At 34.9% G+C, this 25,359-nt stretch overlaps 1 long non-coding RNA gene across 1 annotated transcript; it reads right to left on the bottom strand.

The window, feature by feature from the left end:
- On the bottom strand, positions 1-23,622 carry LOC129138143 (uncharacterized). Its single transcript, XR_008541171.1, has 5 exons — positions 23,526-23,622; positions 17,946-18,038; positions 15,115-15,322; positions 9,062-9,208; positions 1-325 (listed from the first exon to the last, which is right to left on the bottom strand). It is a non-coding gene; the product is annotated as an uncharacterized LOC129138143 (long non-coding RNA).
- Positions 23,623-25,359: the final 1,737 nt, after the last annotated feature.

The following is a 25,359-nucleotide window of genomic DNA, read 5'->3' as shown; positions in this document are numbered from 1 at the left end:
TAAAATAACAGAAAGCTTTAATAGCCCTCAAAAGAATGGTGCCAGTTATGTGTTACAAATGGTCTTCTAGAAGGACATAGCATTTTGTGTTGAAATAGCGCATGTAAATCTCTTAATTCATTATTAAAGTGCTAGTAAAACATGGCGGGCATTTACTAGCAGAGTAACCCATGCTCAGCGATTTACAACCACAGAATGGCCAGTGGAAATTCAGAACAGTTGATTACCTGACATGGGGTAGTGGGAGTGAGCAATTTTGTAAGAACAGGACTTCCAAGCTTGGCCACCCCGGGGGGGCGCTGTGCCTCCAAATAAATAAACGATCCTGCAAAAACAAAGGGAAAGTCATAGGGATGCAAGTTCTCTTACACACTTAGCTGTTCTTTGCTCCACAATCTTATCCTTGCACATGCTAAACTATCAATTAGATAAAGAAAAGTACATTTTTTACATATTTACTATTATGGTTTGTAGATAACAAATAGCATTTATACCGGTATAACATTAAATACCTAAAATAACATTTAATCAATTAAAACAAGCTCTTGATCCAAATCACCTAAACAAACATTTCTGTTGGCTTCATTTATGTCATAGTGTTTGACATCAAATTAAATGAAGCTTCTAAGCTGACAATTAGATATTCAACATGCCCTTATGAAATACCCACAAGAGCTTTATTTTTTAGTTTCTTCACAAAGTACCGAAGGATATGAGCTTATGGAATGAATTTTAGTTTCTCCCGGGTCTTACGTGTTTGACATTGTTGTCTGTGCTAGAGGGGATCAAAGCTTAATTAAAGATCTAATCTGAACATTAACAAAATCACCACTTTTAGATTTTAACTACGACGGATGTGCTCATGGCAAATGTGCAGGGGATAACATCTCTCAGCAGCTTAAAAGATCACAGGTTCAGAGCTGCTGTCTGGGGTAGTTTCATTGAATATTGAAGACTTACAAGAAGGCTATACCCAACAATGTCAAGGTCTGATACTGCCCTTTGATAATCACAGTGATAGGCAATTTGGAAAACCAACTATTTTCATTGGAAAATACCGTATTCAGAGAGTGATTTTCCTAGATACAAGTCAATGCTGACTGCACACAAAGGAAAGGATTTAGAATTAGAATGTATTATTTTATAGACTCCATCACATGTTTAACCAAACAACCAAGGATGTGAGTCAGCAGTGTCATCTTTGAGTGGGAAAAATAGAACCCAGTTTATATTGTTTTTAAATCTCAAAACCTACTTGGAAAGATAAAGTTTACTGTCCCCAAATTCCAAATTACAGGTAATGGAAACAGTGCATGCGAGCAAGTTCATTAAATTCTCTATGCTTCACCTAAAAAGGAAAAGAATGGGAAAAGTTGATTTTGAAAAATTCTTCCACCTAAAAATGCTCAGGTTTAGGTAAAATTCAAATGAATATTTTTAAAAAGATGATCAAAATTCTAAAAACAAATGAACCGATATTCAAAGACCTTACTCCTCCAGTCATTCAAAAGAATATACACAATTTCAAACAAGCTGGTTAAAGAAGGTGAGAACATGTACACATTAAGACGCCAAAATCTAAATGAAGCAAAAGGCCTGAATAAATCGTTTAGACAACAAAAGTAACTGAAAAAGTAATGAAAAGAAAATCTAGAGAGAAATGTATGGTCCCACATCTGAGTTAAATTTAATTTTCTTTTCTTTTTTTTTTTTTTTTCCTGAGACAGGGTCTGGCTCTGTCACCTAGGCTAGAGTGCAGTAGCATGATTGTGGCTCACTGCTGCCTGGAACTCCTGGGTTCAAACAATCCTCCAGCTTCAGCCTCCCACTGGGTGTACAGGAGCACACTACCACATACATTTTAAATTTTTTTGTAGGGGCAGAGTCTCAAACTCCTGGCCTCAAGCAATCCTCCTGCCTTGGGCCTTCAAAGTGCTGGGATTTCAGGCATGAGCCACTGCATCTGGCTCCTTATTTAATTTTTAAAAAACAAATATTTGCAACATTATTCGAAAAACCTCAGATCTTAGAAAAATATGGAGAGCTCCCTGATTCATATTAGGTTGCCAGAATATCTTTAATTTTTAATAAAATGGATGAAAATAGGACAAAATTTAAAACTCTAGAGAGCAATCTCACTTGTGAGCATAGGAACAAATATTCTAATTAAAATAATGTCGAATAAATTTGAAATTGTTATCCAAAAATAGTGTGTCTTGATTAATCTGAGCCTTCCAAGAATGTAGGTTTGGTTTAATTTAGGAGCTCGGTCTCCATATTCAGTTACAACAACAAATGAAAGTGTCAAGTCATAGAATCCTATCTAAATGTTGAAAAGACTATGAAAAACCAGTGAACAATTTCAAGTCACAAATCTTAATAAAATAAAAGGAAATAATTAAATAAAGACTAGTGAACAACCTCAAAATAAATAGCATTCTAAATGGCAAATGATAAAACAATATTAATTAAAATGGGAAATGACATATTTCTGTCACAACTATCAATTAGAGATAATATTAGGCAATATTTATAATCTTAGACTAATATTATCTTAAAGGTCTGGTGAGTGTAGAAGTCAAGGAAATAAAATATCTAGTAGACATTATAGAAAAAGAGAAGTAAATTTCCCATGTTTTACCAATAATATAATTGTAAAAATAGAAAGCCAAAGTATTCCATTTTTTATAATTATAGTATCATTTAGAAAACTTGGTAAGCTAAATGGAAACAGATATATTACACAATTACTTATCTTATCTTAGCAGTAAGTTTCCAGATACATAAACAGCAAGAAATGTCCAACTCCTGATAGCAAAATTAATTTTTTTAATGTAGGAATAAATTTAACAGAAAAGGGACACGATTTATATGAAGAACATTATAAACTTTGTGAAAGACTGCAAACTCTCTGGTTAGATGAAAAGAGATAACATGTTTCTAGATGGAAAGATAATAGAATTAAAATATGAAGTTACTGACCATTGATTTGGAAGCTAAATGCAATCCTATGATAATTTTAACCAAATATTTATAAAGTTGACAATATTGCGTTAAAATTAATATGTGCAGGCAAGGGGTATAGAGAGTCTAAACTCTGACCACAAGCCCAGGGACTTCTAGGAACACGTCCCTTGATTTATCTTCCTATCAGCCTGCTCTAAACAATGAGCCAAGTTAGAGAAATGTGGAATTTACCAGTTTTATTCCTGGTCATGGCAAGGAGTTTACTTCTGGTAATCAGAATTGTTTATTGTAAAACTCTTACACACCCACATACCCCAGAGTGGCTATGTGACCAGCACAATATAAAAATTAAAGGACAGAGTGAATAGTCTCCCTGGGTTAAAGTGTTCACATCTGGCTCGACCTCACCTTCTGCAAAACAGGTACCTTGTTAATGCACTGGCCTAGAAGTAACACCTTACATGTCTTAAGAACGTTAGAGGCCAGTCTCTATAACTTTCACAAATGCAAAAGTTATAAACAAGCATTACCATATAGAATAAAGAAATGAATAATAAATAAAATTACTCCAGTTAGGTTTGGTTCAGGAGTGCAAGAGGGGTTTAATATTTAAAAAATCAATTTACCTTACAGGCAAAAAAGATAATCTGACAATCATATCATAATAGATGCTGAAAAATTCTGAAAACTTACAACATGCATTCAATTTCTTAATTTTTTTAAAAAGCACACTCTTGAATAGAAGGGAACATTTTTATCTGATAAAGAATACAATTTTTCAGTAAGCATGGCACTTAAGGTTCAACTATTGACAACTTTTCCTCTGAGAGAGAAATAAGACAAGTCTAGCAGCTACCACCAGTTCTATTCAACACATTCTAGAAATTCTGTCCAGTACATAAAACAACAAAAGGAAGATAGAACTGTTAATATTTAGAAAAAAGGAAATAAAATTGCCATTATTTGCAGACAAAATAATTGTGATCCTAGAAAATTAAATATATATGTATAAGTTCCTAGCTATGATAAATAAAATTAGCAAGGCCACTGGATACAAGGTCAATATTTTATATAAAAATGCATTTCTATATGTCAGCAATAATCAAAATCAGAAGTTCTTTAAAAGTAACACAAAAACCTAGGAAAATACTAGCAAAAGATTTTCATAATCTCTACCCCGAAAGCTGTAAAATATTACTTAGTAAAATTAAATAATCCAAATAAATTGAGACATTGGAAACATTTGAAAAAAATATTTTTCAGTGAAATGCAAATAAGTATTACATATGAGAAATCGTTGTACACCCATTAATTGGAAATTTTTATAGAGAATTATAATGCCTCTTGCTGGTAGGAAAATAGGAAAAAGTAGTCCCATTTTGAAACTAAAAATTGAAGTACTAAAGTTTTAGGGTAAATGAATCTATAAATGTTTATTGAAAATATAAATACATATCTTGCTTAAAAAATATAGAAGTCTCACTCCTAGTTATTATCTATTGCATAAAATCGAAAGTATCCTACAGGAGGAAATGTGTACAAGAATAAATTTGAAACATCGTCATGATATTGATGTCACTGGATAGGGGAATAGCTAGATACATTATGGTATATCCAAATCAAATAAATTTAGCCAAATAAACAAACATGAATCCAGTATCACAGACTGGATTTTATCTTCTGTCTTAAACGAGCAAAAGAAAAATATTAGAAAAAAAAGCATATTTAGCATGGACTGTCAAATATAGGACAATGGGAATGTAAGATAGTGATAGATCACAGGATAGTGATCTCTGAGAGAGGGGAAACAAATGAGTTAAGTCCTGTAATTCCCACAGCTTACTGCCTAGACAGAGTTTCCAGGTGCCTGTGCAGAGCGGAAACACAGGAGTGTGGTAGTCTCCTCAAGTTGAAACAGATAGAGTCGGTGCTTTGGGGAGACCCACATGGGTAGAATTCATAAGACAGAGTGCCAGCTGCCCCTTTCAGGTACTGGAGCTTTGAAAAGACAGCAAGCTCCCGAGATCTGCAGACAGTCCCCCCTAAATTGCCATGTAAGGACCGATCGTGTGCATGGATTGGAGAAAACTACCTGAGTCTGGGGGTAAAAACACCTGAAATGAATAGCTGGAACATTTCCCGAAGGTCACAGAAAGTCAGGAATGGTAGAGTTCTCTCACCAACCAGAGTGCAAAAACAAAAACAAAAAAAAAAAAAACAAAAACAGACATAGGCATTGGATAGAGAACTCAAACCAAATAAACACTTATGTCCAGACAAAAACACGTATGCAAATTTAATGGTGTTTTTACTCATATTTGACAATATTTGGAAACAATCTAAGTGTCCTTCAGCTGGTTAGTGGATAAATGAAGTGTGGCTCATCCACACAATGGACCCAACTATTCAGCAGTGAAAAAGGAAGGAATTGTGGCTGAAGCCAGCGACATGGATGAGTCTCAAGTCCTTTATGCTAATTGAAAGAAGGCAGAATCAAAATGCTACATATGATATGATTCCATTTTCAAGACATTCTGGAACAGGCATACACTAGGGCTAGAAATCAGATCATTGGTGTCAGTGGTGGGAGGTGGGAGAATTATTGAGTACATAATGGCACAGAACAATGTGTTGGGCAGGAATAGAATTTTTTTATATCTTCATTTTTGTGATGGTTACACAATTGTGTATGTATGTCAGAACTCAGTGAACTGTACACTAAAATGGTTGAAGTTTACATTTAACCAATACTTTATCATAAAAAATGAAAAAAATAGATAGTATTTGATGACTTGGAGCAACTGCCATAAGCTATCTTTAGTAAGAAGATAGGGACAATAGTTACAAGATAATATATTTCTTAAAAAACAAACAATCACAGAAACACATATAATTTTGAATATGTATGTATCTACTATATATATATCTGTGTGTGACTATATGAACATAGATAAAAGTGGAACATAATTAACATGAGTTGCCTATTTCGATGGAAATTTAACAGAGTAGGAATAGGAAGGTAGAAACGAAGCAAAAAAGGCAGGAAGGAAATTCGAGGCTTAATTACACACACACACACAAAAACTACATAATATCAACATATCCAGCCTGGTCAACACGGTGAAACCTCTGGCTCTACTAAAAATACAAAAACAAAAAACCAGCTGGGCGTGGTGGTGTGCACCTGTAGTCCCAGCTACTTGGGAGGAAAAGGCAGGAGAATTGCTTGAACCTGGGAGGTGGAGTTTGCAGTGAGCATGGATCACACCACTGCACTCCAGCCTGAGCAACTAAGTGAGACTCTGTCTGAGCTAGTTAGATAGATAGATAGATAGATAGATAGATAGATAGATAGATAGATGATAGACAGATAGACAGATTTAAAAGCTGCAATCTATATGTTTAAGGCTGTAAGAACAAAATGAACTAGAACTCCACTTTCTTAGATATCGGAACTATTAGGCTGCCTCTGACTCTACCAGAAATTTCCATTTCACTTTCCTTTCCCTTCCTGGTCCTTTTTCATTTTTTTTTAATTCTCCTCCTCACTTGCAATTTAAAACCACTACTGATTCTCTTTAAGGTTTGATCATGGCAATCATGGGTAAAGAGATGTTGACTCCGTGATCCAGATATATATATATATATATATATTTTTTTTTTTTAATTGGCCCTTTCTAAAATGAGAAAGACTGCGTTTTTGTCCCTCACACTCTGGGTGAGACCAGCTGCCCCTAGTTTTATCAGTCATATTGTTATCTTTCACTATTCTTCAACTCACCGGAAAAGAATGGGTCTTTCAACATCTAACACAGGGGCTCTGTTAGAATCTTTTTAATGCAAATCATAGTTATGTAGTAATTATAAGATGGCAAAAGACTAAAGGTGAATTACAAACAAATTTTCTAATTGTCTTATCTGGTGTTTTTCCTAGTCTTCTTATTAGAATGGACAACAAATATCTATTAATGTTTATGGAGCTCTTACTACAAGGAAAAACCTTCACAGGTGTTATTTCATTTAATCCTCATGACAACTCCACAGGGAAGCTACTTTTCTTTTCTCTATTTTCTATCTAATAAAACTGAAGCACCCTAATATTTAGACATGGGTGCAGTGTCAACATCGTGTCGGAACCCTGGGCAGCCCGTGCTCTTCCCTAACTGGTTATGGTAAGCTCACATCAGACCACCATGACACACTGCCCGCACAGCTTCCCTTTGAGAATCACTGCTTTGGCTTAGGCCTTCATCATCTCTCACTGATATTTCTTCAGCACATCCATGTTTTTTTGACTCCAGCCTTTCACCCTCTCCATTCTCCTCATCTCAGACAGAACAGCCCTTTAGAGCAAATTTGATTGGTCACATGCTTTAACATGACTACCTGCGTCACCATCATCCTGCAGACACATTTCCAATTCCTCAGCACTCTCTAGAGTCCCCTTCCTTCCTCTCCTGTTTCATCAGTTCTCTTCTCCCTGTCCAATCACACACGTCTTTCATCCCTAACTACTCCCATCTTTCTGCCCTCTTTGGGGATTCTTCCCTCCAATTAGGACATGATCCCTCCCACCTCTCTTTGGTTCCGTCTTCTCTCAGTAATTCCTTACTTCTGGCTTCCTGACTACTTTTCATTTCCCTTCAGTGCTCAGTTCAGGAGTCATCTCCTTCAACAAGGCATCTCGAATCCATCTGAATCACCTTCCATCCCTCTTAAAGCATCCTTCATAACCGATTGCAATTCCTTGCTTATCTTCTTAAGCTACTAGACTGAGACCACCTCAAAGGCAGGGATCGTGGCATCCATCTTTGTGCATCCAGGTATCATCTATGCTATGTATTTAATAATTGGCTTGAACAGAGAAAAAGAAGTAAAATATTATATGAGTTTAGAGAAAATGTGTTGTTAATACATAGTTCCAATGATTTATAGTCCCCTTTCTATTTTAAACTTTAAACTTAACTTTGTCTGCTACAAAATGTTAAAGAAATGAGTCATGGCACAAAAGCAAAAATTAAGAACTTACCACACTGTTAAACAATTAACTAGGTTTATGGCTATAGCCAACAGATGGATGGTTGAATTTTCCCACCCCATCCCCTAGCACCCTCACCCACTACCACCAACCCCAATTTCCAATGGCTGTAATTAAAAATATGATCAATACTTATTTTTGGTATAATTCTTTGGAAGTCTGAAAGAAGAAACAAATAGGATAATGTTCAATGAGGTTGAAAGATGATCTATAGTACAAGTACAGTTGTGCTATTGTAAGGTTTGCCAGGTGTGGTGGCTCCCTCTTGTAATCCCAGCACTTTTGGGAGGCTGAGGTGAGAGGATTGCTTGAGGCCAGGAGTTTGAGATCAACCTGGGCAACATGGCGAGACACTCTTTACTTAAAAAATATACATTTAAAAAGTAAAGTTAACACGATGCTAACGTATATGGGGAATGACATCCGATGATAAATGTGAACAAAACAAAAGAGAAAAGAGAACAAACCCTTTCTGTTTTATTGGAGTTTCACAGACACTTACTGGAATACCACAGGTAGTTATGGTTCCTCTATTTTAAGATGATATGTAAACACTGGAATGATGGTTAAAAATATATATGTGGAAGAATAAGACTGTTTATTATAAAGAAGCCCGAAGACTGATTAAATTGCATTCAAGTATTTGTAAATTTATTTCACAGATAGTGCTAAATCTCTGTTCTCAGTTCCCAGAAACAAGATTAGACTATTTTTCTTCCTGTTTTGAAAAAATTGGATTGTTCTAAAAAGAAGGCAAGCCTACTGTACTTGATTCTGGGCAACTTGAGAAAATGATCAGAAAACTTTTCCACCTCTTTATGCCTTTAACCCAACTTATAAAAATTGCAACAACAAACATGTTGGTGATTACAACAATGCTCCTTTCAGGGAACTCAATTACCCGCCAATTATTAACTTGGTCAGGAGGTTTTAAAGCAAGACAAACCAGAGTTCCATGTATACAGTCTACAGAATAGAAATGAAAATACACAGTATCATCATTCCACAACATGCAAGAAAGAAAACTATTTTTTTTTAAAGAGGAAAATGTCCTACCATGATTTATGTTTGCTGTGTGATCAGCTGCAGGAAAGTGGTGCTCTCCATTATTCAATCCTTTCATCAGCTTCCAGTGTGAATCTTCTGTGAGAAATGGCTCCCAACCGCAGAAACCCGACTCAAAGTCACAGGCGAGATGCTTTGCTGTTACACGTAGAAGAGAAAACAGGTGAGGAGAAATGAAGAGCATGCAGGCAAACACTGCTCTACGCTAGCTAATCATCTTAGGAGGCCTGCAAAATTATTCTGCTTGGTAGTGAATATTCTCTAATGATCGGAATAGCTTTCCTTTATCTAGTCACACACAATATCTCAGGTGCTGTGTGAGGCATGACCCTTCCACATGCTTCCATCTGTAAGTCTGGTACATTTCATTCTGGTTGGCCATCTCCATTTTATTTAATGATGCAAGGTGGAACTCCAAAGCTTTTCAGGGAGTAACTAATTTGCTTGCCCAGTATAAACCTGCTGAGATGGTAGTTTAAATGAAAAAAATCCACTGGGAAGGGGGAAGTTTAAATTAATTCTGGACACACAAATAACTTGAGGTCAGCATCTCAGTATGCATTTTATTATTCTATCCTAACACTTTCTCAAAAAAAAAAAATACCTAGCCATTTTGGAATTGCAGGTAAATTAGATATTCGGAACTGAGCTGGTGTTATCTTTTGTCTTTTTTTTTTTTTTTTTTTTTTTTTAAGGCAGAGTCTCGCTCTGAGGCCCAGGCTGGAGTGCAGTGGTGCAATCTTGGCTCACTGCAAGCTCCACCTCCCGGGTTCACGCCATTCTCCTGCCTCAGCCTCCCGAGTAGCTGGGACTACAGGCGCCCACCACAACGCCCGGCTAATTTTTTATATTTTTAGTAGAGATGGGGTTTCACTGTGTTAGCAAGGATGGTCTCGATCTCCTGATCTCGTGATCCACCCGCCTCAGCCTCCCAAAATGCTGGGATTACAGGCGTGAGCCACCACACCCAGCCCAACATTTTATTTTACATGAAAGACATCTGGAGACAATATCACAGTGAAAATTAATGCATCATACAAGGTCCTTGGTTTAAATTTCTTTCATTTGACTATTATACCAACGTCCCCTGTGAAGGTACACAATTCATATTAGCATTTAAAATGGTTTTTAAAGTCCTATAATTTAAAAAACCCCTTTTTCATGGAATTTCCTGAACTATTTTGATTTGAAGATATATCTATCATTCCAACTTTTTTGGAACACAGTGAAGTAGATTCTATATATATATTTTTTTTTTCCTATATGAGTTATTGAAATTTTATATATAAATACAAATGTGTATTTTATTGTGGTAAAATATACATGACATAAATGTAACATTTTAACAATTTTTAATGTAAGCTTCTATGGTATTAGGTACATTCCCATTGTTGTACAACCATTACCACCATCCATCTCCAGAACTTTTTCATTCCCAAACTGAATCTCCACCCCCATTAAGCAAGACTTTCCATATCCCCTCCCCTCAAACCCTGGCAACCACCATTTTACTATCTGTCTCTATGAGTTTGCCTACTTTAGGTACTTCGTATAACTGGGACCAAACAATACGTGTCCTTTTGTCTCTGGCTTATTTCAAGGTTCATCCATGTTGTAGCATGTGTCTGAAAATTAGATCTATTTCATGTATAAACTGTTCAGGGATCCAATGTGTACCTTTGGACATGTTTTGCATGTTGTATTTTAATTATTTTGATAGAGATTTTTAAAACATATTGCATATATATGTATTAATTTTTTAAGCTTTATTGATGTATAAGTGACAAACAAAATTGTAACTAAGGTATGCAATGTAATGTTTTGATATACATATACATAGAGAAAAGATTACCACAGTAAAGCTAATTAGCATCATTTCATCATATAGTTACCTTTTGTGTGTGTGATCAGAACATTTCAGATCTACTCTCAGCAAATTTCAAGTATACAATACAGTGTTATTAACTACAGTCACCAGGCTGTACACTAGACTCCCAGAACTTATTTATCTTGTAAGTGAAAATTTGTATCTTTTGACCAACACCTCCCCATTTCGGCCAGGCCTCAGCCCTGGACAACTGCCATTCTACTCTCTGTTTCTACAAATTCAACTTTTTTAGGTTCCATGTATAAGTGAGATCGTGCTGTATTTGTCTTTCTTTGTCTGGGTTATTTCATTTTGCATAATCCCCTCCAGGCTCATCATTGTAACAAATAGCAAGTTTTTTCTTCATTATTGCTGAATAATATTTCATTGTGAACACATATATATTTTATACACACACACACACACACACACACCACTTGTTTGATCCATTCTCAGAGACTTCAGTTGTTTTGGCTGGATATTTTGAATAATGCTGCAATGAACATGAGGGTGCAGATATATTTTAATCTTAACTGCCCTCATTTAATACAGGATTATGTTAATAAACATCAAAAATCTATTGTTTGGTTTTAGAGAAATTTTACTCAGAGTTCATCAGTTAAAGTAATATTTTAAGATCATGACAAAGCTTTCTCTTGCATATTTAACCACTACAGCATATGAGCAGACAAGAAAGAATTTCATTGTGCAGCTGGGAAAAATTCTGGATCATGAAAAGTAAAATATTTTATGAATCCTCCAGAAGTTAATCAGCTCTCTGTGAAATAAGAAAGAAAGCTATGTATGGGAAATGAATGGGGAATATTTCATTTAATGAGAATATATTAGATTCTAACAGGATTATATTATAAATATTGTGTTAATATACATTACAAATACACATTATAAATATTTTATTAATATTGATGCTCTTAAGGACTAGCAAAGTAAAGAGAGTTTTTGCTTCTACCCTGAGAGAACTCCGACTTGTTTGCCTTTAGTTTTTATCAATTTTTTTAGATGCCATCTGTTTCTTCCCCTAGGTGTCTTCCTTCCTGAAGCCTCTTTGGTACAGTGGTTCTCAAAGTTTCATATGCAGACAAATCACCTGGGACCTTGTTCCATGTAGCTTTTGGTTCCGTAAGGCTGGGCCAGGGCCTGAGGTTCTGCCTTTCCACTAAGTTCCCAGGTAATGCTGATGCTCTGGTCCATGGAGTCTGCTGTTGCAGCAAAACACACAGGCCATTTTTATTAACTGATTTTGAAAAGCCACCGGTCTGGAGGCTATGTTATGCCATATATTAAAATAATACCTAAAAGTAAGAGCAACTTGATAATGAGAGAAGACCTGAGTGAGTCTGCCTTTGGGGAAAAGCACACTGGCTGTGGAATACCAACTGACAATCCTCACGAGTTCATATTTACTCATTCTCCAGAATTTGGTAAGTATTCCTGGTGCTATTCAAACTGCCTGCACAAGCTATACCCTCCTAGAGATTCATTCTAAAGTGCAATAAAAAAATATATAAAGATATTTTTCTTGTGCTTCATGAACATGGAAGAATCGTTTATGAAAAAAACTTGATATTACAAATTCAAATTTGTAAAACACAAATGTTTTCGTATGTGTAAAATGTTTCAATATGGATTTAAATTTCAGAGGAAAGCCTCTTTTATTTTGTAAGAATATACATATGCACGTGTCTATATGCAAAAATATATTAAATACTTTAGTGCAGCAAATAGTGTAAATTTATATCAATTCTAATAATCCAAATCTATATAATTTCACAGCATAAATAATTGTATATATATTTACATGAAACACTCATTTTGGTATCAAAATACATGAATACACATATATACTGTATGCAATATGGCTACATTTTTATGACATATTCCCTATATCAAGTCAATCTCAATCATGCAAACATGACAGGTTTTCTTTGGACAAATGAGGTTACACTATTTAAAAACTTAAAAGACTAATAAGTAACACTGTTTTTGTTGAGAAACACAATTACTCATTCCTGCATTCACCCAAAGAAAATAGCAGAATATGGCATCAAGAGCTACTGAACTGGAAAAATGTCATATACATAATCAATGAAACTTCAATAAATGAGAAAATATGTTGAAAATCAAATGCTAAACAATTTTTTAAAGGTGAACATAAAGTATGATTTACTACGGGGAAAATAATGGAGGGGAAAAAGCTAAGCTTCCAAATATACAAGTGCCCAGGTGCAGTGCCTCATGCCTGTAATCCCAGCACTTTGGGAGGCTGAGGCCGTTGGATCACCTGAGATCAGGAGTTCAAGACCAGCCTGGCCAACATGATGAAACCTGTCATTACTAAAAATACAAAAATTATGTGGGTGTGGTGGCACATGCTTGTAATCCCAGCAACTCTGGAGGCCGAGACAGGAGAATCACTTGAACCCGGGAAGTGGAGGTTGTAGTGAGCCGAGATCATGCCATTGCACTCCAGCCTGGGTGACAGAGCAAGACTCTGTCTCAAAAAAAAAAAAAAAATTATATACGTGGAAAGAAAGGAAATATATTTTCCTTCAGTTATTGACATTAAGAATTATAGAAACTGTTAGAAAGAAATATTTCCCCAACAGAAATGAAGCAAATTGTCTGTAAAAAATTTAAATAAAACATAGAAAGAAACTTCACATACATTGGAGTAAATAAATTGCTCTTACATCGCTTGTTTTGAACAAAAGAAGAGAGCAGCCCAAAAGCTCCGTTGAGCTCACACTGGTTAGCCGCTTACTTGGTTTAAAGCTAGGAGTCTGAAGTATTAACTGGATTGCTGTTGATGAACATGGCGGAAGGGGATTTTAGCCTTACTTTCTCATCTCCTCTCTCCTGTGTCCCTCCGCATTGCTCTTAATAAAATCCAAGCTTCCCAAGAGAAACCAATTATACAGAGCTTTTCACTTAAAAGGTGGCATTTATCTTATTACAATATTTTCACCTCTGCTCAACAAAACATCTCACTAAAATAAGACACTGCAGTAAAATAAACGTCAAATTTTTAATATCTTTTAAAAACCACCTGTTTGTGATACAGAAATTGGATTCATATCCTTGGAATTCATGTTTTCTAAAGAGACACAGGGATCTCAGTTGCTAAGTTACCTCATATGAGAATCATCCTGTGGATTGTAAATTAAATTATATTTTTGTTGAACTATGACTATGCTTGAATAGCAATGGGATCTCTTGTCATCACTTCTATCAAAGACTCTTCAGAAAAGGCCTGAAAGAAAGGTGTTGGGGCACTTTGGCCCTCCCAAACGCCAGTCATGGCTGAAGTGATTTCTTTTTTTTTTTTTTTTTTCCAGACGGAGTCTCACACTGTCGCCTGGGCTGGAGTGCAATGGCGTGATCTCAGCTCACGGCAACCTCCACCTCCCATGTTCAGGCAGTTTTCCTACCTCAGCCTCTCAAGTAGCTGTGATTACAGGTGCCCAACACCACGCCTGGCTAATTTTTTGTATTTTTAGTAGAGACGGGGGTTTCACTATGTTGGCCAGGCTGGTCTTGAACTCCTGACCTCGTGATCTGCCTGCCTCGGCCTCCCAGAGTGCTGTGATTACAGGTGTGAGCCATTGCACCCGGTTGGCTGAAGTGTTTTCTAGGCAAGTAAGAGGAGAGTGGCCCTTCCTCCAGGGCAGCCATGATGGCTGAAGTGATTTCTACAATCATGGTAGCTGCCCTGGAGGAAGGGCCACCCTCCTCCTACTCATCCCTCCCAGCTACAGCTTCCAAGATGATTGACTAGAGAGGAAAAAGGCATACACAATAAAAGTTAGCAACCCATACTATATGCCTCCAAGGCAAAGGTACAAAAAGTTTCCTTCTACCACCCATCTTCTCTTTAATCAAAGCACACACATTCGCACACCCAGCCAACAATAATCACAACTATTCATTTGTAGAATAAATTGAGAGATGTTGCAGACTTTGCAACAAGCACCAAAACATTAAGTTAAAATAGAGATCCCTGAAGGCATAGTACTAATAGTTTCAGAGCAATAATGCATATTTATCACATTTCATACATATGACTTACCTTTGCCTTGATAGAAACAAAGACTGTTTTAAATCCAACTAACAGTCTTGAATTAGAGCATGTTAACTAGTAAGCCATTCACTCACTTACAGCAAGTTGCTGGGTCTTCATCACTCTCATCGGAGCAGTCCTGCCGAGAGTCACAGACAGATTCTTTGGCGATGCACTGGCCACTAGTGCAAGGGAATTCGTCTTCAGAGCAAAGCTTTCTGGATTGGGTCTGTCCACAGGCATAGACCCAGAGGTGATCAAGGGCAATAAAACTTCTCTGGCTCTAAAGAGTCCCTTCAAAAATAATCTTTAGGAAGAAAAAGATTAATTTATGAGTTTGCAATCTCCTTAATAAGACAAAAAACTAAAGAAGGTTGATAAAGACAAAGTAGTTATTGAGAAAAAGTGTTTAAAGCAACCAAGGCAATATATAACAAAGTTCCTGTTTGATAAGCTCAACCCATGCTCATACGACTGATGTAACAAACCTGCACGTTGTGCACATGTGCCCTAAAACTTAAAGTATTAAAAAAAAAAAAACTGATGGAAACATTTGCTCCACTAAAGGCTCAGAGAAACCTCCCAGGATCAGGCAAAACACAAGCATCCCACTTAACTATCAAAAATGTCCCTGACTGCAAACTTGTTACTTGGTCATTATCTTTACAGCTCTCTTTCTTTCATTTTCAAGGAAAATAAGAAGTATTGTCATTACTTATAGAACAAGAGCTGTAACTGCATCTGACTTATTTTTTAACTAGTGAAATTAGTATTTGAATACATGAAGAAAAATATCAGGCAAACGGAAACAGACACAATATAGGAATAAAAAAATGTAAGGGAATAAACATAAAACTCTATTCAACTTACATAAAAGAGTAACTTCTTTAATGAGAAAAGAAGTGTCAATTAAAGTAAATAAATTTCGTTGTCACCAATTGAATTGCTAGCTTTTCTGGAGATAAGCAATATTAGCAAATGAAACAACCGCACATTGCTGGTCAAGTGTAAAATAATGTCAAAGTATTAGCATTCCTTGAGTTTCTACCAAGAGCAATTATTACTTAACATCAAAAGTGCAGAAGTATAAATAGCTGACTGTATCCCAGATAACTAATTATTTGCTGTCCAGAACATTAGCCATGAGCTACAGAGGACTATTTCAATTCAAATTAATGAAAATAAAATAAAATTTAGTTCCCTCAGTCATGGTAGCCAAATTTCAATTGTTCAATAGCCTCATGTGATGAGTGGCTACCATACTGGACATCAGATATAAAGCATTTCCATTAGGCAGAAAGTTCTATTAAACAGCACTAAATGTGGTTAAAATTCCAGCCAGATACTAAGAATTAAAATTGACTTCCTTCAGTTTCATCCAGCTTAAAGTTTCTGAATAGATTTTCTTTTCAAAACACGAGGGATAGGTCAGGTGCAGTGACTCACACCTGTAATCCCAGCACTTTGTGAGGCCAAGGAGGTGGATCACTTGAGGTCAGGAATTCGAGACCAGCCTGGCCAATATGATAAAACCCATCTCTACTAAAAATACAAAAAATTAGCTGGGCATGGTGGCACATGCCTGTAGTCCCAGCTGCTTGGGAGGCTAACGCAAGAGAATTGCTTGAGACCAGGAGGTGGAAGCTGCAGTGAGACAAAATCCCAGCACTGCACTCCAGCCTGGGTGACAGAGCAAGACTCCATTTCAAACAAACAAAATACGAGGGATATATATTTGTTTGTTCATTAATAATTACTTAAGGTCAGATTTTCAGTTTGCAAATATGTCTAATAATTTGGTTTAGAAAATAATATTAAATTTAAATCATATCCAACAATAAGAAAACTTTGTATGCTGCTACATACTTTTCCCATAATGAATATCATACATGTAAAAATTATTAATGTATAGCTGTATATTTTCATAGCAGCAAGAGATCAGAAATGCAGAAATGATATCAATTTGAGGTTCAAAAATTGATGGTTTTAAACTTAGATCTCAAAGGCCTATAATTATTGAACAGCTAATTACATTACATATCCACTTGAGAACCTGGAATAACTCTCAAATTCATTTTCTTTACATTTTACTTCGTTTTATCTTTGAGTTAAAACAAAATTTAACCTTTAGTTTATAAAAAAAGAAACTTGTTTAGTACCTGAGAAGTTATAAAAACAGATATCAGCCTATGAAAATTAAATAGTGTCAAAATGTTAACTCAATAGGCTGTGATAGGATGTATAAATGGAATATCACTATAAAGAAATGAAATTGGCTTCATAACCCACACATATAATCAGTATCATCATTTTATACTCACACTCCAGCATAAATAAACTTACGCATTCCGTATATCATGTTGGTGCAAAAATAATTGAGGTTTTGGCCATTAAAAGCAATGGCAAAAGCCACAATGGCAAAAGCTGCAATTACATTTGCACCAACCTAATACAACACAAAATATCAATTTAATTTTTTAAGAGACAGCATTCCTATTGAGCCTATGTATGTTTCTTATGTTTCTTGGTGTACATAGAGCTTTCCATGTGTTATAAAGATATGAATTATTGCATTCAAAACATTTGCCTATACTCTACTAAGTTTCAATACCAGTTTACTATTTACCTACTTCATAATGCAATTTGTTTCCCTGGGGCAAAGCATGGTGGTGGGGAGCAAGAAAGGAAGGCTGTGGAGAATGAGGAAGCTGTGAACAAGAGTGGATACACTCTATTTCGCCCGCCATGGGAAATTTGGTCTCAGAAGGAAAAGGTACAATTTAAAAAGTAAGCAATCACTCTCCCCAAATATACAAGCACGCATCCCTAACTTAAATGCTAATGTAACTTTAGCAGTGCATGATCAATTTATTGCTGCAAAGCTAAAACTTAAACCATGATAAAAAAATACTTTTTTTTTTCTTTCATACCTTAAATGTCTTCAGATCTTCTGGTATTAACACATCTGCTTTCACCCATTGGCTGTGAGTTGATATGTTGTATGTCCAAAATATTTCTTCTTCCTTTGATTTGAAGAGAAAGACATCACTCATTACCCATATTCTAATCTTCACATTTACATACATGCTCTTTTAATTACATTGTAGTAGGTATTACCTTACCTGTATGATATAAAGTACTAGGAAATCTAAAGTCTTGGTAGTCAAATTGAAAAAGCTGAATATCATTAAAAAATAAGAAAATGAAGCATGTTTATGTAGTAAAGCTGCTTTTTGTAGATAAATAGTATTAGGATGGAACAAAAATTTGGATGAAATATTTTAAAAAAACAGTACTGCGTTTCAAAAATAAAATTCTAAATAACAGTTAATAAGATCAGCAATTTAAATGTTGATCTCAATAACATTATTACATTTTGTAATATTGCCATGATACTAGAAAAGAAAAAGATTACAGGCAAACAATATAAAGGTTACAAATGTTGTCAGATGCATTTTCTGCACAATTTCAATTTATACTAAATATTTTTTCCTGTGGAAACATTTGGTCCAAGTTCCAAACAGTACAGTTACATTCTGAAAATTATATTCTTAATTTGGTCATTCTATCAAAGGCCTATTTACATCTTTTAGAGAAATCTATGTTATGTACCTGTACAATGATCATTTTTCAGATTGCAAAATCTATGTAAAATTGTTACTACATGCTATGAGTGTAGTAACAAGCCTTTACTGCATTCAAAACATATATTGAATGTAAGAAGCTCAATAAAAGTCTATGGTGAAACTCCATCTCTACTAAAAATACAAAAATTAGCCAGGCGTGGTGGTGGGTGCCTGTAATCCCAGCTACTCAGGAGGCTGAGGCAGGAGAATAACTTGAACCTGGGAGGCGCAGGTTGCAGTGAGCCAAGATGCCACCACTACATTCCAGCCTGGGCGACAGAGCATGAATCCGTCTCAAAAAAACTAAATAAAATAAAAAAGTCTATAAGGTACTCAAAATTTTGTCTACGGCATGTATGGCATTGGTTTTTATGATTTATGTTGATGCTTTTATGCTCTGAAATCTTATTTTTATTTACATTTTATTAGACATTCAAATTCACATTTCTTCCCAAAAATAGACCAAATTGTTCATAATGTTTACATATAGAATGCATGAATTTTTAGGTAACAATATGGTAAAAATGTGAAGATTGACATAATTATGTCTCAGGTTGAGCTCTGAGCCTGGCTCTGTCCCACTTTCTAGCATGAGATAGAAAACGGCCCTGAAAGGCAACATCTTGTTTTAATCCAAATGATAAGTGATATCAATATTTGTGTCCTCACTCAGCCTCACATATTTTATGCATGCCCAAGATTTTCTAAAAATGAATCTACTTTCAACTTAGTCCTGCACCCTCAGATGCCTACTCCAAATTTCCAAGACCTAAATATTTCAGAAGATAGTCTAAATCCATTACAATTTGCTTCATTACTTATTCATATCAACTGTGAAGATTTCCACAAGACAATGAAGCACATGGGGTGGACATATTTTCGGCTGATAGCTTTCATGGCGGATCAGGATGAACTGGAGTTATAAAAAGTTGGGACAAGCAACTAATTTTTCTTCTGCTTATTTCTTACACAACTTCAGTTATTTAGCATCAAAACACTTACACCCTACACAGATGCTTTTAGTGACACCTCTTGGCAAATTGCATTCACCACTTTCCCCCGTTTTCATTTTATGAAAATAATTTAGAGCTATTGTGCTCTTTTTTCACAGTGACTAATTGATTCCCCTCTGCTCCCCCTGAAGGTGGGTGCACTTACATTTTTGAAAAGTGAGCAGTGTTCTTTCCAAACTTAAATAGTTTTTCATAAGCCAAGTTCATAGTACACAGTGAATGAGATCTATATTTTTCTATACATTTTCCAGTCTGATGGCACTAGCAATGTTTTGTAAAAAGAATTTATTCTTAGTGAAATCAGGTTTCATTTTATTTCTGTTCTTACTCTTCCACTTTCTAGTTACTTTTCACAGGTGTTAATGTAAAAAAGAAATCTCCAACTAAGCAAAGCTTTTCAAGTGATGTTCTACTTTTATCTTAAAATCAGTAAATATTTTTTTAAAAAATATATCTTTGCTCCGCCGGTCCAGGATCAATAATGCCGATTTACCTTTCAAGAAAAACATTTAACATATTTATTAACACTCTATCTCTTAGAGATGCCAGTCTATGCTTTTCTCTTCCAGTGAAGAAATCAAGGGTACCAAAGTCAATGTTGTTGAGTTTCACTACTTTTGATCACATCTAGGAATAAGACCATGTAATTTGGTAAAGAATTACAAGTAAATTTGGTTGTAAAGAAAAATTACATGTAAATTTCTTGGTAAATAATTACATGGAAACCCTACACAGAACAAAAGTGGTCTGTTGCTATGAGTATTATTTTATAGATCATGGACGCAGATCTAACCCAAGAATGGTTAGATGGTACAAACTAGAATTGCTACACACTTGAGCTGATTCTAAAGAGTGAACTCTTTATTTAACAACTTGCCTTCACCTGAGTTTTTCACTTCTCAAGTTCTAATGTCCTCTGGAAATAAAAAAACAACCTTCAGCATTCTTGCTAGATATTTCTTGGCTTACCTCCTCACATTTATAGAGTAATAGATGTTCGCAACATACAACAGCATTCTGTTCATGGAAAGATGTAAATCATCATTTTCATCAAGAGCTACTTTTTTAAATGATAGGTTTGTTTGGAGTCATTTTAAGTGTGTGATAAAACATTGTCTTGGGACTTAAATGTACTTTGATGCAGATTTTGCATCAGTGAGTTACATATGTATAGAGGATAGCAAATAGTGTCAGAAAAGACAGGACACCTCACAGGATACTAACAAATCAAACATCAGTCAACAATCTCTAAGATGTACATTCATTTGGTTCTGGTTAATACACTAGATCATTTCCCTATGATTAACTTCTTTTCTTATAATATGAGAGACAGAATCTTGATAACTGTATTACTGATTAATAGAGTTAATGATGTGTGGTATCTAACGTCATTTTTATATGATGTAACACTTGAAGCCAATTTGTTTTCACTCTTTTCTTGTATGGTTCTAAAGCCACCAGAAGAATGGCATGGCTCATTTTCAGTAATTCCAATCTATATACATTCATAATTACATACATACTAAATACACACATTCATAATTACATAATACATATACACATTCATAATTACATACACAGTACATACTCACATTCATAATTAAATACACAATTCCATTCTACATGCATTGAAACTTTTAAAATACATCACTCATTTTCAGAGCAGATTAAAATAATCCTCAGGATTAGACCATATTATAATACAAATTTACACTTAAATTTAGGCTAAAAATTCATTCAATTTTAATGAAATAATTAATTATCTGTCATCTGAAAAGCATTACCATAGGCCCACATATATAATTTAACCATTTTAACTATAATTTAAGCTCATCGAAATTATTCAAGAATTTCTCTACTATGCCTTTATTGAAGAAGGAGTTGGAAATTATAGAATGCTGTAGATTGCATGGAGGCTTGCTGGGATTGGTTCAAACAGCACAGGTGACAGCAACTGAAATATTGAGGCATGAATGGTGGAACATACATGGATACAGTTAAATTTTTTCTCTCTTCCTTTTTGGTAAAATTGATCCCACGTATATGGACAGTTTGTAATGCTGCAGGAAGGATAGGGAGATGTTGTCCCCTTTTCTTCCTCCCCCCACACCTTACCAAATGGTGTGAAATATATTAAATAGATTGCAGGGCAGTGACTACAAAGTACTATTGCAAAAAACACAAAAACATAACAAGTTCCAGAATGCCAGGAAAATTATATCTCATTCAATTAAAAAAGAATTTATATACATATGTATATTACTTTATATATCTATATGTGTGTATATGGATGTGTGGGGAGATATATATATATATAATCACATCCACATATTTACAGATATGTGATATATATATGACATCCATATTTATCTATCTATATATTTATATCTATATTGATGTGTAGAGATATATATCTATAGATATCTCACATACATATAGATGTAATTATGTGAATCATATAAATCTGGATACATAAAATAATAAATATATTATTTGTTATATATTATATTACATATAATTATACATTATATATTATTTATTATGAATATATTTATTCATCTCCAGTTTCTGGCAGATAGTTCCCAAAAACCTATTAATTTCCTAATCAGTAGGGATGTTAATAGAATCTTATGGGACTCATCACCAGAAAGATCAAGCTATGATTAGAAGCTTGGAACTTTCAGCCCCACCTCTTTGGGGAAGAAGAGAGGGGCTGGAGATTGAGCTAATAAATGATCATACCTATGTGACAAATCCTCTATACAAATTCCTGAAGTACAGGTTTCAGAGAGCTTCTAGATTGCTGAACGCATTTTGGTTCCTAGAGGGTGCACACCCGGGAATGCATGGAAGAGAAGCACCACCCCTCTTCCCACATACTTTGCCCTATTCATCTCTTCCATATGGTTGTTCATCTACATTTTTAATAATAAATGGGTAACATGAGTAAAGTCTTTTCCTGAATTCTGTGAGACATCCTAGCAAATTATCAAACCTAAGAAGGGGGTCATGGGAACTCCAATTTATAGCTAGTAGGTAAGAGGCACAATAGGAAGCTTGTGATTGACATCTGAAGTAGGGGTAGTCTTGTGGGCCTGAGACCTCAAACTGTGGAATCTGTACTATCTTCACGTAGCAGTGTCAGAATTGAGGCAAATCAAAGGACACTCAGTTGGTGTCCACTAGAGAACTGAATTGCTGTGTTGGAAAAAAAACATGCATCTGGTGTCAGAAGTGAGATATTGGGAGTGCTGAGTGCGTAAGAGTAGAAAAAGCAGGGTGTTTTCCTATACTATGGAATCAGCTGTCAGTTTGTTTTTATCTGTTATACTAATTGGAGTACTCACCCAGCTTTACACTTTAGAACTCATTGAGCATATTGGACAAGGAGAGAGAAGAAGAATGGACTCACTCTACCCAGTGTGCCATTGTTCAATATTTAATCAATAATTACCAGTCTTAAAAATTATGTCTACTGCTACCCAAACAAGTAAGTTTTAACCATTATATTTATAGTTCTAATGATATATAGATGTAATGTCCAAAACAGATCACATCAGAGCTTCAATACAGAGCTCACAATACAGAATCTCAGCTATCCCATTTTTATTAGATCTATAGTTTCTTTAATAAACTTCCATGAATTTTGAAAACTTTATGAAATAATATTGGGCAAGTAATCACATTAACTTTTGTACATGAGAGTGTCCCCTATCCTAGTTTCTTAATCATTCTTTTTAAAAGTATACCAAATAAAGTCAAGTTAAAGAATAAAAGCCTATGCGCAACTGAGAAATCGAAACACAAGTTGCCAAGAGTTAGAAACTTCATTGATTCAATGAGTTTGAAATAAATGCAACTTTCTTCTTACCTTATTATTATACAGTCTTACTCTCAGGACACTGCTTTCCATTGCATAATAGAATTGAAGATGACAGCTCTTGCCCAGGCAATGACACACAGAGCTATTTAGGTAAGACCTGCTGTCTAAATGGTTAAGAGTGAAAGCATGCTTAGCGCCTACCCATACATAATAACCTGAAAGATAAAAGAAAAAAGAAGCAATTTAGGAAAACATTAGCTTCTTTCTGTCTGACTAAAACTATCTCATTTCTGAAGTTTTCAAAACCAGACTTAAAACACAAATATTTTACTTAAAAGGATAGAGTGTCTTCAAATGATTACATCAACTACAAATAACAGGTTTTCATTTTTATATATCATTTCCAATATGTAGAGAAATCTCCTAATTTCTATAATCAAAATTTGATAACACCCTTTTGTAAAAGTTCAAGATTCCTGTAAAAGAAACCTACATATACAAATTGCTATACCACCAAATTATTGTCATTTTCTTTTAAATATCACAATTCAATCCTTTTTTAATCAAGAATTTCTCTTCATCCTTCCCAGAATTCTTGCCCCTCTGGATGATTTTTTGATTTACTTTTTGTAGAAAATCCTTTATAGTTTTAGGAAATACAACTTAAAATGTCTTCTTTCTTACCAAGCCACATAGAGGTATGAGATATCTACAGTTCTTTTAAACGTCACCTATGGATTTTGTTTTACATAAAGATATTGTATATAAATTTTTCCCCATCTGATATTTAAAACCAGTTGGAGCTGTTCTTGAACTTAATAACAATGACAACACAGATTTATAAAGAGATTTCTATAATTTTACAACTTCATTTTCAAAAATAAAGTCTGAAATGCTTCTTCATGCTACTGAAACTGCTGCACGTCTCTGACATTTATTTAAAAAGAAGTCTCTAAGGAAACCCAAATACAACAAGAAAGACAAAAACAAGAACATGAGACCAAATTTTAGCCTCACATATTTACAGCTACAGCAAATACTAAGCATAATATGATCCTTAACTGGATAAACGTAATGTAAAAGCTTACACTATTTACATTAATGTCTTTTGCACAGTAAATCATGTCTGACTTTCAACAAAAAATTACAAGGCACCTGCAAGGCAAAAAGCAGTTTGAAAAGAGTAATTCTAAAAAGTAAAGTCTATTAATCTTTTTAAAAATAGTCTGTACACTATTCACAATAGCAAAGACCTGGAATCAATCCAAATGCCCATCAATGATAGACTGGATAAAGGAAATGTGGTACATATACACCATGGAATACTATGCATCCATAAAAAGGAATGAGATCATGTCCTTCGCAGGAGCATGGATGGGGCTGGAAGCCATTATCCTGAGCAAACTAATGCTGGAACAGAAAGCCAAGCACCACATGTTCTCACTTATATGTGGGAGCTGAACAACTTGAACACAGACACAGGGAAGGGGAACAACACACACTGGGGCCTGTTGAGGGGTGAGGGGAGGGAGATCATTGGGATAAATAGCTAATGCACGCTGGTCTTAATACCTAGGTAATGGGTTGACAGGTGCAGCCAACCAAGACAGCACATGTTTACTTATGTAACAAACCTGCACATCCTGCACACGTAGCCTGGAACTTAAATAAAATAAATAACCATAATAATAATATTACTGCTACCCCCAAAAAATAAAAAAATAAAAAATGATAATCTGCACCGTAAAATATATAAATATAATGCTAAAGACAGCAAAAACGAATTACATTTATAAATTGTACAAAAAAGAAATTAAATTTCATGCAATTCTAATACATTCTATTAAAAACATATTAAGATACACTAGGAAATAAATAAGAA

The sequence above is a fragment of the Pan troglodytes genome, chromosome 20 (assembly GCF_028858775.2).
Source record: "Pan troglodytes isolate AG18354 chromosome 20, NHGRI_mPanTro3-v2.0_pri, whole genome shotgun sequence".
Taxonomy (NCBI): domain Eukaryota; kingdom Metazoa; phylum Chordata; class Mammalia; order Primates; family Hominidae; genus Pan; species Pan troglodytes.
The sequence above is the reverse complement of the archived record's forward strand: the minus strand, read 5'-3'. Positions and strand labels throughout refer to the sequence as shown.